The sequence below is a fragment of the Eriocheir sinensis genome, chromosome 63, assembly GCF_024679095.1.
Source record: "Eriocheir sinensis breed Jianghai 21 chromosome 63, ASM2467909v1, whole genome shotgun sequence".
Lineage (NCBI taxonomy): Eukaryota > Metazoa > Arthropoda > Malacostraca > Decapoda > Varunidae > Eriocheir > Eriocheir sinensis.
The window spans coordinates 1275426-1290310 of record NC_066571.1 but is presented as its reverse complement, the minus strand read 5'-3'; the positions used below and the strand labels follow the sequence as shown (position 1 = coordinate 1290310).

Here is a 14885-nt window from a genome sequence, read left to right as displayed (position 1 = left end):
ATAGGAGTTGCCAACGAGTGATTTCCTCCCGCCTGTATGACGATACCTTCTCTATACTTGCCTTGGACCCAGATAAGCCTATGGTAGAGCAAGAGTAAGAGCAGTGTCGTTTTTCCGTGCGAAATAACTCGTTGAAAGATACTTCGATCATTACACACCAGAAAAGCTTATTGATTTGCCTTATTTTGATGTTATTTGTCCACCTGTGATCTTTATAAGGGCTAATATTGCCTGTAAGGTAATAATACACCAGACACACGTACGAACCATAAATGCAAGAAATGAGGGAAAATAACGTCTGCTATAATTCTGTCAATAATCAACCATATTCGTTTGTTATTCAGCCTTCCAACGTGATAAAAAATGTTTCTCTGATGTTTATGCCGTGTATTGGAGACGAAATAGGGTCATAGAACGATAGAAGTGACACTGAAATATGGAAAAAAAGGAAAGTTAGACGTGTGAGAGTTATTTCCAAAGACTATAGAAGAAAGATAGGAAAGCTGAACGAAACTCTGTGAGCATCCTGGCGTCGGCTCGCTAGATGGCATAGGTGTAATATCGACACCCAGGTCCCAGGATCAAGACCAAGACCCAAATCTGTTTGTTTACCTTTGACACGTGGATTCGTGGAGTACCTGACAGGACACGCCTTCGCCTGGACCACACACGCCTCAGCGCCTACCTCCACCGCCTGCGCCTGACCTCCGACCCTCACTGCCCCTGGTGGTGCAGGACCGTCGAGGAGACCATTGAGCACCTCCTGCTGCACTGCCCACGCTTCCACTCCAAGCGAGTGCTGCTCAGACACCACCTCCGCGCCCTAGGCGTGCCCACCTTTAACCTGCCCACGCTGCTGGCGGTGGCAGGCGTCCACCCCTCACGACAATAAGCTGTCATCCGCCTCACCTGCGCCTTCCCCAGGAAGACGGGGCAGCTGACGCGCCTGTGAAGCCCTGACAGGACGACACCAGGGCTCAGGTGAGCGACTAGATCGCCGCCGCCCGAAACAACAACAACAACAACAATGTCGGGGATGTCCCATCCGTGTTCCCTCTGTGGAAGACGGAAGGGAAAGGATGCCAATCTTATTTTTCACGTATTCCTGAAGGATGAAAAAAGGTAAGCATCGTGTATTATCATATAAACCGTTAGAAACGTAGTTACGAGAAGCAAACATTTATCAGAAGCAAATGGTATCATCTTATTAAATGCCATGCTCCAGATCTTTGATTCTGACATATTTCATGGTATAGATTTGGTCAATCTGTGTACTACTGATGTTGAGGTGCCTTGGCATATCATGACTGACCTCATAGTAGTGATAAGACAGAATATCACTATGTGGCCCAACATCATAATTGAGTGCATTTACATATCTAGATAGGCTTAGTTATATGAAATTAGGTTGGGCAAACTAGAGTAAATAATGTATTTGTACCCTTCAAGTGTCACAGTAATAGTGTTGGCACATGGTCCAGGCTAACCTCACCTTACGTCCAGATATTTTCTCATATTGGCATTTTGTACTTTACTAGAGCAAGTATTTTGTGCATGTAATGTGTGAAGAAAGCCTTGTATGAAACTACCGCTGCAAATCAATAGTTAATGAGGTAACCACCTTCCCCATCTCCCCCAACAAGTATGGGAACCTGTGTGAAGACCTGTGGCAAAGATGAAGTGAAGAACTTTACTAAACTAGCCAAAAATATATAATGTTGGTAATTTCATGGTATGATGTTGCTATATTCAGGGTATAATGTTGCTATATTCAGGGTATAATGTTGCTATATTCAGGGTATAATGTTGCTATATTCATCATATAATGTTGCTATATTCATCATATAATGTTGCTCTATTCATCGTATAATGTATAATTCAGGGTATAATGTTGCTATATGCATCGTAGTGTTGCTATATTCATCGTATCATGGTACTATATTCATCGTATAATGGTGCTATATTCATGGTATAATGTTGCTATATTCATGGTATGATGTTGCTATATTCAGGGTATAATGGTGCTATATTCATGCTATAATGTTGCTTCATCGTATAATGTTGCTAGATTCATCATATAATGTATAAGGAGTGTAAGAGGAAATTTTATTTAGGTGTTCAGTTTTTCAAAGAGTATAATAAATTCGATCTAGAGAAAAATCTTGTGGTTAGGTAGTAGTTAGGTCAGGACTATAAATGATGGGTTTAAGCTGGGAAAATGTAGATTCAACAAGGAAATAGAAAGAAATGGGTTTTCATAGAGGGTGGTTGATGACTGGAACAGACTTAGTTGTCCAAATATATATATATATATATATATATAATATATATATATATATATATATATATATATATATATATATATATATATATATATATATATATATATATATATATATATATATATATATATATATATATATATATATATATATATATATATATATATATATATATATATATATATATATATATATATATATATATATATATATATATATATATATATATATATATATATATATATATATATATATATATATATATATATATATATATATATATATATATATATATATATATATATATATATATATATATATATATATATATATATATATATATATATATATATATATATATATATATATATATATATATATATATATATATATATATATATATATATATATATATATATATATATATATATATATATATATATATATATATATATATGTGTGTGTGTGTGTGTGTGTGTGCGCGTGTGTGTAAAAATACACCATGAACTATGGTCCTCGCAGTTACCACCCACCACTGATGAAAGATTGCATATAATAATCATATAATACATAATGAATGATGAAAAAATAAGATTTACGCATATGATACAAACTACAGAGCGATAAGGTCACAAGAAGATGAAGAGGGGACCGTACACCTGCAGACGACGTACTTGATATAGTTTGCCGTCGGCCCAACAGATGGCGCTGCTGGTCTATATCTGCCTCACATTTTCTTTATCGCTTTTTGACAGAAGCTTTCCCATCTTTCTTCTATAGTCTTTGGTTATTTCGTGGAAGTTGGCGAAGTTATTCCCTTATGATGACGTCACCCGCCTTCCTCCCCGGTGAATTTGCTTTGTCTTGACGCCATTAAGAGTCCTGTCTATTTTATGTGATTTCGTGGGATTTAGCCACTGTACAGGCACGCCATGCAGATCAAAGAGGTGAGGAATGCCTTGTGATTGTTTTGACATGGGTGATAACGGCGAAAAGTGTGATGAACGTGATCAAAGGGGATTTAAAAGTGGGTTGACCGCGGGGCCTTGTGTGAATATGGCGGCGCGTGTTGGAGTGAGAAAAAGATTTGTATATATATTTTTCTCGTAAACTACCGGGTATACCGAGATGGGGCTTGAGGTCATGACAGATAAGGTCACTATACTTCTTGAGGTCAAGCGGTGATGTGGGGAAAAGGCGGAAAATGTGTGATATATGCAAGATAAGAGGCGGCCATCAGCTTAACATGTGAACTTTTATTATCGATACCTAGTAAGCCCTTTGACCTCTACAGAGTGAAGAATTAAGGGGGATTGACCTGATATATGAGGTCAGATGAGGCGTGAATGTCGTAAACAATGAATTAGGTTTAGGGGTGAGCTCACAAAGGCGACCGTGTGACCTTATTTCTGACCTTATTACCGACACCTAAGACCTATGATATGAAGAATAATATGCATTGAGCTCTTACATGAGGTCAAATGGGGCGTGGCTGTCTTAAGTACTTAATAATGGGCATTTAGCGGCCAGGTCCAGCAGGTCAGAAATGGCCTGTCGCTGTTACACGGTAAAGCCACAAATTTGGCCCTTCGCTGCCACTACTACCGGGTTAAAAAAAAAGACAACAGGAGGTAATTTTATACGGAAATTTCCAACATGTAACCTTTTTTATTGCTATTCCAGAAGTACACCCGATGGCTGGCCGGACCCTATCTCTCCTTCGGGGGCCAAGTTGTGATTTGCTTGGCAGGAGCCGTGGTGGTGAGTAAACTTTTCTGGGCTCTATTTCCTCAGTGAACATTAAGCTGAATAGTAAAAAAAAATTGTATGGTTGTCAGATGGTAAATGTCCACAGAGTTGCCCATCTCACTGTGGTACTTCTTACCCTAACCATGGGTTAGATCTCATAATTCTATGCATTTTGAATCCCATACATATGCCTCGCAAATTGATAGAATCGCTGCTAGCGATTTATGAAAGGTTAGTGTTTTTTTTGCGGGCCGCGATGTTGTGGGCCCCGGGCGTGGAAGCCAGAAACACCTCCGCAGAACTAAGTTGCATATACATGTGGGGGGGTTAGAAGGGGGGGCAAAGGGGTCAAAGCCCACTCGTTAACTGTTAGGTCATAGAGTTCGGTTGGGTTAGTTTAAATATGTTCCCCCACCGTAAACTGTCGCGTCGGTGCCGCCGCTACCACCGCAAAATAGCTCGTGGGTCTGCGTGTTCTAAAAAAAAAAATAATAATAACCACGCGGTAGACCTGGTCTCACATGAGTGGGCTAATCGCTAACCTAGCGTACCATCGCTAACCAAGCGTTTGTAGAAAAGATATATGAAGACCTAGTGATGTTTCATAATGTAAGTAATGGCGACACCGACGCCCCGAGGCGGCCACCAAAAACTCACTAACTTTTCAAAAATCGCTGGCGGCGTTTCTAACAGTTTGCGGCGTACATAAATTGGGTTCAAAATGCATAGAATAATGAGATCTAACCCATGGGAAGTGTGAGAAGTAAGTGTAAGAAGAGACGGGGAACAAAGTATCCCAGTCTCCCCGTGATGCTCTGAGGCGGCCGCAAAAAACTCACTAACTTTTCAAAAATCGCTAGCAGCGATTCTGTCAGTTTGCGAGGCATATATATATATATATATATATATATATATATATATATATATATATATATATATATATATATATATATATATATATATATATATATATATATATATATATATATATATATATATGATTCAAAATGCATAGAATTATGAGATCTAACCCATGGTTAGGGTGAGAAGTACCACAGTGAGATGGGCAACTCTGTGGACATTTACCTGTCAGATTAGGTTAGAATTAAGTTAGGCTAGATTTCATTGTTTCCAGGTCAGGATAAGGGTGAAGTATTAACCCTTTATTTATAAGTGTGGAGTATTCACCCTATTCATCCTGGGGGGCTTCGTGGTGCAGTGGTTAGCACACTTGGCTCACAACCGAAAGAGCCCGGGTTCGATTCCCGGGCGGAGTGGAAAAATTTGGGCGGCTTTTCCGATACCTTACGCCCCTGTCCACCCACCAGTGAATGGGTACTACCAGGTATTAATCAGGGGTTGTGTCTTGTTCCCTTCTCCTATAATCCCCGATGACTCCCGATAAGCCGGTCGCCGGTCGACCGGCTGTAAGATCGGGGATTGTCGGCGGCAGACCGCCGGTCTACCGCCGGTCGACCCTGAGGACTGTAGACGCAGCCGACCATCGCCGGTCAACTTAAAAATTTTAAAAGATATCGGCGATGCGCCCAGTCGACCGGCGGTGTCGAAAATGTCCTGGTCGACCGGCGGTAGACTGGCGGTAGGCCATGAGTGAACACCTGTTTATGACCTGGGGATTAGGAAGGGAGGAAGGAGGAAAACGAGGAGGAACAGGTAGGAGCGAGGGAATGAAGAGAGAGAGGGAGATGAGATAAAGGAGGAAGAGGAGTGGGTGAAAGAGAGAAAAGATATATATATATATATATATAGAGAGAGAGAGAGAGAGAGAGAGAGAGAGAGAGAGAGAGAGAGAGAGAGAGAGAGAGAATCAGAATCAGAATGTGAGAGAGAGAATCAGAATCAGAATGTGAGAGAGAGAGAGAGATCAGAGAGAGAGAGAGGATTTATTGAGGAGAGAGGATTATTGAGAGAGAGAGAGAGAGAGAGAGAGGATTTAGAGAGAGAGAGAGAGAGAGAGAGAGAGAGAGAGAGAGAGATGGAAGGAGGAACAGGTGGGAGTGAGTGAGGAAGAGAGAGGAGGAGGAAGGAAGGAGAGGATGGAAAGAGATGAAAGAAAGGAGGAAGAAGAATGGTTGAAAGGAGAGAGAGAGAGAGAGAGAGAGAGAGAGAGAGAGAGAGAGAGAGAGAGAGAGAGAGAGAGAGAGAGAGAGAGAGAGAGAGAGAGAGAGAGTTTTATGCACACAAATGAATTTATGTATGAAGCAGTTTATGAGGTAATTATAAATATATGAAAATGCAAAGATAGTGTTTGGTCGTCGATGTGCCGCAGGTCTACCACTGGTAGACCAGCGGTCTACCACCGGTAGGCTGGCAGTCTACTGCTGACTGACCTGCTGCAGTTGCCGGTCGGAGAAATCGAAAATCGTATATGGTCGCCAGTCTGCCGGTGGTAAGCCGCTGGTCCCGGGATTATTGCCTATTTTGTCGGCGTTCAGGCCCTGATCGACTTATCGGGAGTCATCGAGGACTATCGGGACAGGGGCCGGGAATGTGTGAGAGCCCCTTAAAAAAACTCTGTATACAGGAGGCTTTTCTCTAGAAGATGGAATTGTTTATTTTAGTATTCATTTCATAGCTGCTGCTGCAAGTGGTAGTTACTTGTAGAATGTGTTATTACGGAGTGTGATTCTTTAACTTCAACTCGTCAGTTAGTTTTTGCTTTATTGAGTTTTCACAAACATATTCAAGTTCTGCAATCACTGCTGCATTTAACGGTGTCAACCAAAATGGCCTATCTAATGTATGGCTGAGATACGGCAAATAATATGTCTGTGATGTCACTCATGACCGAGCGATCTCGCCCAAAAAAACTCATTTGTCAACTCTTCTCACTTTCTCGCCAAGCAGCTCGCTGCCAGTGTGGCATTGCTTATAATGTATTAACGTTCTCGCTCCCTGTGTGGCCTAAGGCTAGCTTAGGTTCATTAAAGTTTGGTCAGGTTAGGATGGCTGAGATTGTCTTTTATAAAATAGTTTAGGGTGACACGGTGAGTAATATATTTTTATATTTTGAATATTCTTCAGCGGAACACAGGGGGCTGAGTGTGACGCTCTTTGTTCGCCGCTATGATGATGATGTGGTTTGGCTACTACCAGCTGAGAGGCCACAGCAAGCTGTCCTGAAGACCAGCCAGCAACCCGGACTCTAGAGCAGTGGTTTGCATTGGTAAAAGTGTTATTTCTGCTATAATTGCCTCTTATTTCTCTTACGACTGTCTTCTGTTTCTCTTACGACTGTCTTTTGTTTCTCTTATGTTCATTTGTTTCCTTACGACTGTCTGTTGTTTCTCTTAGACTGTCTTATGTTCGTTTGTTTGCTTATGACTGTCTTTTGTTTCTCTTACGACTGTCATTTGTTTCTCATACGACTGTCTTTTGTTTCTCATATTCTCTTATTTCTCCTGTAAGTGGTGTGTGGGAAAAACTGTGTAACAAATGTTCCGTGGGTTAGGACTCGCTGGCCTGCCAAATATTAACCCGATGATAGCTGTGGGGATCACGTTTCTTAATGGTCCCTCTGAGCGAGAAAAATGAGAAAAAATCACCCCTCACACAAAGCTCCTAATTATATATATCAAAGCATTTGTGATCAGTTTATGCATCGTCTATTTTTGGGGGTTTATATCATGGCACAAATTTAGCCCGTCGCTGCTACCGGGTTAATGTCAAAAAATTTTATTTCAAGTTTCTTCACTATAGTCTATCGATTTTAACTTGAGCCCTTGGGCGTGACTCAGTCGTTGTCTTTCCCTCTAATCCCAAGCCATTCATAACACCATGCAGTCGTATTATGACTATGTGTATATTCCACAAATAGATAACGTACAGACTAACAGTGAGACAGATCGCAGGTCATGGCTAGATCTGTAAAGAATGGAGGTTTCCCTGGGCCAAGCCACAGGGCTCAAGTTAGAGTCCATGTACTATAGTGACTTTATAAGAACGTAAGGAGTCTGCAAGAGGCCGGTTGGCCTGTACAAGGCAGCTCCTGTACACTCCACCCCACCTTACCTCACCATCCATGGCTTTATCTAACCTCTTCTTGAATGTATCTACGGTATTGGCACCCACAACATGGCCCCCAAGCCTGTTCCATTCGTCCACCACTCTATTGGTGAACCATTTCTTGCCTATGTCTTTGTTAAAGCTGAATTTGTCCAACTTAAAACCATTGCTACGTGTCCTACCTGGCTCTTTTACCATCAAAATCTTATTGACATCCCCTTTATTGAAGTCCTTCATCCATTTATAGACTTCGATCAAGTCTCCTCGCAACCTTCGCCTTTCTAGTGAGTGTACATTTAACTGCTTCAGCCTGTCTTCATAAGGCAAAAGCGACGGGCCAAATTTGTGTCTTTACTGTGTAGCAGTGACGGGCCAAATTTATGCCATGATATAAACCCCCAAAAATAGATGATACATAATCTGATCACAAATGCTTTGATATATATTATGAAATGATTTGTGTGATTTTTTTTTTTCTCATTTTTCTCGCTTAGAGGGACCATTAAGAAACATGATCACAGCTGCTACCACCACCACCGGGTTAATGATAAATATGAATGAATCTCGTTATTGGGGACCAGAAGACAGATTTTGTGTTGGAAGAGGCTCATGGCTTTGCCATGAATCTTAAAAAAGACTTGTGAGAACTTGATTGATCTCCTTATTGACCTTTGGAAGTAGCTGATGTGAGGGGCAGAAGGGTCTGCCTCATAGAACTTAGGAAGGGAAGTTTGAGACGTACCTTGAATCGGCTCCTTGATGCTAGTAGACTCCATGGCTGGGGTTCCTTCCTATGTTAATTTTTCCTCCTCTTATACCTTTCTCTCTCTGAGTCTCTCTCTCTCTCTCTCTCTCTCTCTCTCTCTCTCTCTCTCTCTCTCTCTCTCTCTCTCAGTTCTAATCATTCCTTCTTTATTTAGTTCTGTTTTATTTATATTTATCCTCATCATCTCCTCTGTTTTATTTCCCTTTACTTACCTTTATCTCTCTCCTCCTCCTCACTTCCCTCCTCTCATACGTACATCCTTCTCGGTAAATCCTCTCCATGTCAATCCTTTTTACTGTATAGTATGTATAGTTCCATTATTTGCTTGTTTCCCTTCCTCCTCATCTCTTAACGTATAAACGAGGCTTACGGCAGAGAAATCCTAAGGCACAGTGACCTATTCTTACGTATATTACGTTTACACACTGAGAACAGATTACGAGACTTCCAGCCCTCCGCTCATCCTATACAAGGTCTATTTTCCCTTGCAAGTTACATCTTGTTCTTCCGTTCCCCCATTGCAAACTAGAACATAATTATTGCTATATTGCTCTTGTCATGATGTATGTTACAAGGGAAAGTGACCCTCCGTCTGCCCCATAAAAGTTTCGTTTCCATTTTGATTCATCCCTTGTTCATCCTTGGAGGGGTAGTCTGTCTTTCCCAGTGCAAATTAGAGTTAAATTGCTATGTTATGATACTAATTGCAAGGGGAAAGAGACCCTTCGTACAATTTACACAAGGGTCGCCATTCCTAATGTCACCTCACTTCTCTGCCATAAGCCTCAAATGTTAGTCTGTGATATGTTATCTTTTATTTTATCTGCTTTCTCTTTGTCTAAGGTATATATGTCATAGTAATAATCTCATGTCTGTCTTATTTTCTTCTTGGTTGTATATCTAAGGTCTCGTCTTCCTTCGTCTTTGAGTTCTCATTTTTTAGGCTACTTGTTTTCACGTCTTTTATTTCATATGTTATTATTGTCTCTTAATTTCCATTGCTTTTTCAATGACTTTTGAGCTCCATGTGTATGCAATCTCTCTTCATTTTCTCCTCTTGTAAGTTCCCTTCGTCTCGTATCTTATATCTCATGTTTATTGCCTTGTTTCCAATCTCTATATAATTCTTTTTATATTGTAAGTTGTTTTTTCTGTATGAAAATTAGTTTCTCCCTTTAATATATATAGAATTAGCTTTTAAAAAAGATCAAAGCAACTAGATACATCAGCTTATGGCTCAAAAATATCTTGAAAACGATAAAAAAATGCTGTAATCTGCATTAAAAGTAGCCTGAAAAACGTACCTAAGTCAATTATACCTAAAAAAGTGTCTGGAGATTAGCTAAATGGTTTTGGGGCAAGATAAAGTCATAGGTGTGGTCCTTAACTTTATTTATATAAAGACTTCATAGTACAGATACAGTTCACATCTTCCGTGACTGGCTTACAGAACAGTCCCTAGCAGAGTCCACAGAGAAAAGTACAAGTCATCAGAGTTGACTAACATGACTTCTTTCCCTCGGCAGAATTGAATGGCTGAACGGACATCTCTGGCGTCTTGGTCAAGCAGCACACTCTAGAAGAAGAAAGAACAAGATGTCAAGTTCCTGCAGAATCAGCCTCTTAGTGAAGGAAATGTGCTCTATTTATTTAATAAATAATTGACAAAAAAAATAATTTTGTGTTTATTGTAGAAAAACTATATGGCTCACTTTTTGCATATATACAGATATATATAGATATTGCAATATTATGCAATAATTATATAATGCAATAAGTTGGCCATATATATATATATATATATATATATATATATATATATATATATATATATATATATATATATATATATATATATATATATATATATATATATATATATATATATATATATATTATATGTTTTACGTGTCAGGAGACTCCGTGGGAGGGAGATATGTAAACACTTTGCACAGCTTCTGTAGTTTAATATTCTTCCTTGGTAGTACACTTCACTCGGACTCTTCACTTACCACTAGCTTACTATGACTGGGACTGGCACTCTCTCGCCCTCTTCTCCTATATATATCCAGAACAGTACAGTCTAGAATGTTACAGTATATTTTAGATCATACAAGAACATGTAGCAAAATATATGAGTTGGCAACACTTCCTGGCCTGGCCGACTGCAGCAATTCCTTGAATGACCTCCCTTGCCTTCCCGCACTTGGGAAGCTTATATATATATATATATATATATATATATATATATATATATATATATATATATATATATATATATATATATATATATATATATATATATATATATATATATACAAGTCAATATAATAGTAAGTAAAATGTTTAAAGTTCTTAACAAAAGTCATTAGAAGAGGAATGGAAAGAGAAGTTGATAGTAAAAGATGAGTCATAATGAGTTAAAAGAAGAATCAAATCAAGGAAAAGTTGAGAGGAGAAGAGAGGAATGGTAATGAGAGTGTAGACGTATAAACGAAGGTCTAAATAATTACCAAAACAGCAAATGAAATAAATATATCAACAAGAGAAGCCTGAACAACACAGGAGAACAGAGAAGGTGAAATCTGTGACAGCCGAAGCAAATTTTACACAAACTACAAGACGACCAGCTAAGATAGGCATAAGAGACCTTGTATATGGTAAAAGCAAGGGGTCGGAAGTCTTATAAGTGTTCTGGGGGGAGGAATCAAACCCTAATATACTCGAGAACAGGCCACTTAAACCCGATCTTGGCTGGATGTCTCATATATTGCGCACTGAGGAGGAATGGAATGACGGAAATAACATGGAATGATATACAGACAAAATAATCAATAAGAAAGAAACTGAGGTACGAACAACACCTATATGTATAAAAACGAAGGAAAAATCTAACAAAACGCGTCAGAATCTGAGAAACCGAAGCTAACATTACAAAAACTGCCCGGCGTCCAGCCGAGATGGGCACGTGGGACCTTGTGTATGTTATAAGGAAAGGTCGGGAGTCTTGAAATGTGTTCTGGGAGGGAAACTGAACCTTTACTGATGAACAGGTCACTTAAACCCTCTCGGCAGGACGCCTCGTATATAAAACATTACGCACTGACTATGAATGGACTGATTATGTGTAGAGAGAGAGAGAAAGTGAGGAGGAGGTAAATACACAATGGAAGGGAGATAAAATGAGAATAATAAATATACGAAGGGAGAGAAAGGTCCAGAGATGGAGGAAGAAGGATGAAGAGGCAGAGTCACCACAGGTCAGCCAACACCATCAGGTTATGTACGGACCCTTGACGAGAGGAACAAAACCCCGGCAAAAAAAAAACACAAAAAATAAAAAACCCTGACAAAAGTACAAGAACTGGAATAGCAGGAGAATGGATAAATATAGGAAGATGCGGATATTACGGATAAAGGGCGGATAGACTGACCTATAAGTGGAAACAAGGAGGTTGAGAAAATGCAACTGGAAAGTGGAATGTGGAGCCGTGTATAGAGGAAGGTTTTACTATTCGAAGAAAGTGGAAGACGAGGCACAGTCCTTGATAAAAATGGGAATAACAAGAGAATGGATGTAGATAGGAAGATGCAGATAGTGTGGATAGGGAGAGGAAAGACTGACCAATAAGTGGATAAAAGGACTTGGAGGAGCTAGACAGGGAAAGTGGAGTGGCATAAAAGGAAAAATTTCTTACTGCTCTGAAGAAAATGTGAGACGAGAGGCACAGTCCTTGATAAAAATGGGACTAGCAGGAGACTGGATGAAGATAGGAGGATGTGGACAGTGTGGATGGAGGGAGGAAAGACTGACCTACAAGTGGATCAAAGGACATGGAGGAGCTAGGAGTGGAAAGTGGAGTTACGTGATGGGAAATATTCGGAGGAAAGTGCAAGCCGAGAGGTGGATTCCTACCAGACCAAAGGATGGAAGGATATGGATTGTGTGGATAGGAGGAGGAAAAGCAAGGCTGTAAGTGGATATAAAGTCAATGAACGGTAGACAGAGATGGATGATAGACATTAAGAGCATAGGTCTACCAGCTGGGGGGCACTATTATAAAAGGGAGTCATGAATTATTTTTATTAATCTTATGAAAAGTGAACCAGAATTCATGGCAAGTCTCAAACACTCACTGATGAATTCAAAGGTGGGGGGGTGGAAGAGAGAGAGAGAGGATTTATTGAGGAGAGAGAGAGGACTTATTGAGGAGAGAGAGGATTTATTGAGGAGAGAGAGAGGATTTATTGAGAGAGAGAGAGAGAGAGAGAGAGAGAGAGAGAGAGAGAGAGAGAGAGAGAGAGAGAGAGAGAGAGAGAGAGAGAGAGAGAGAGAGAGAATTTATTGAGGAGAGAGAGAGGACTTATTGAGGAGAGAGAGGGGATTTATTGAGGGGAGAGAGAGAGAGAGAGAGAGGATTTATTGAGGGGGGGGAGAGAGAGAGAGAGAGAGAGAGAGAGAGAGAGAGAGAGAGAGAGAGAGAGAGAGAGAGAGAGAGAGAGAGAGAGAGAGAGAGAGAGAGAGAGAGAGAGAGAGAGAGAGAGAGAGAGAGAGAGAGAGAGAGAGAGAGAGAGAGAGAGAGAGAGAGGATGAACAAAATACTATATGATAGATAAGAACATTTAGATAATCTTAATTACCAGGCACACAATGAGGCACTCAACAGGAGAGAGGAAGTCCTCCACCTCTTCAAGCTAACCTCCACAATGGGTTAAGAAACTCACTCCTTCAGACACTTCCCTAAGGTATAAAATCTCCTTCAACGAATGTATTTTCTTCCCTTACTGACGTACAGAATCTCCATCCTAAGAGCTGCTATAGAAAGGTTACTAAGGTAGGTATACTTAGATGCTTCACTCCCTCACGTCAGATATTTCCAAAGGTCAAAAATGAGGTCAGTTAGGTCTTATTGAATGTTTTGGTAAGTTTATGGTTCAGAAGAATGGTCACACTACCACCAGGGTCATTAAACTACCCCTGGAAATGCCCCAAACTCCTCCGAAAGCCTTCTCAAATGTGTGGATTTTAGGTTTGTGGTACAGAAGGGTCACTCTACCACCAGTCATTAAACTACCCCTGGAAATGCCCCAAATTCCTCCGAAAGCCTTTTCAAATGAGTGGTTTTTAGGTTTGTGATGTAGAAGTAGCTTCACACTACCACCAGGGTCATTAAACTACCCCTGGAAATGCCCCAAATTCCTCCGAAAGCCTTCTCAAATGTCTGTTTTTTAGGTTTGTGATACAGAAGTTGGTTCACGCTACCACCAGGGTCATTAAACTACCCCTGAAAATGCCCCCGACTCCTCCGAAACCCTTTTCAAATGTGCGTTTTATCTGTTTATGGTACAGAAGTCACATTACCAGAAGGGTCATTAAACTACCCCTAGAAATGCACAAAACTCCTCCAAAAGCCTTCTCAAAGGTGTGGTTTTTAGGTTTGTGATACAGAAGGGTCACTCTACCACCACAGTCATTAACCCTTTCATTGCTAAGTGCTCACAACGAGACTATCCCCTCAGGCGCGCTCGGGGACAACAGCGGGGGAAGGGGATCTCTTTTAACCGCTGTATCTCAAAAACTATTCATCACAGCTACAAAACAAAAACACCATTGGAAAGAGGAGGCCAAGATCTATACGATTCGGTAATGTAATGTAAGCCTCTCCTGCAAAAGTACAGGCACGTTCAGGGGGTGTTGCCTGTGAAGACGTACATTTATACGTGCGCGACGGTCAGCCGTAAGGCAACTACTGCAGATCTCTTGATGATGGGGTGCTGGCAGGGCAGTATTGCCAACTGCAAAATTTACAACTATTTGGTCAAAGAATCAGTCAGGTGAAGCTATGAAAAAATGCCGCTATATTGGTCAACAACATCCACCAGTTGCTCGTCTGTAGATTTTCCGCACTGGGATGACATGATTTTCCACCAACTTTAATGGAAAACACACTCAATTGGCAATACTGTGTTGTGAGAATTAGTGTTGGAACATTCTCATACGCGGGAGATTTGAGTGCGGGTGGAGGTCGCAGCGAGCGTTTAGTGCCACCAGCAAATACGCC

General features: G+C 40.4%; 1 protein-coding gene and 1 long non-coding RNA gene across 4 annotated transcripts in view; one reads left to right on the top strand and one right to left on the bottom strand.

Annotated features, from left to right (window-relative positions):
- The first annotated feature begins 570 nt into the window (after positions 1-570).
- Positions 571-10532, top strand: LOC126986815 (uncharacterized). 2 transcript variants are annotated; one of them, XR_007739981.1, is made up of 4 exons: positions 571-1122; positions 3966-4043; positions 7077-7218; positions 10350-10529. It is a non-coding gene; the product is annotated as an uncharacterized LOC126986815 (long non-coding RNA). The 2 variants fall into 2 exon arrangements; XR_007739982.1 differs by lacking the exon at positions 571-1122 and adding an exon at positions 2897-3229 and having other exon boundaries at positions 10350-10532.
- The window catches only part of LOC126986811 (uncharacterized), a 108987-nt gene continuing 104300 nt past the window's right edge, over positions 10199-14885 (bottom strand). For both annotated transcript variants that reach the window (XM_050843181.1, XM_050843179.1), the window contains exon 8: positions 10199-10399. The gene's annotated coding sequence lies outside the window, so the exon portion shown is untranslated. The remainder of the gene's footprint in view (positions 10400-14885) is intronic.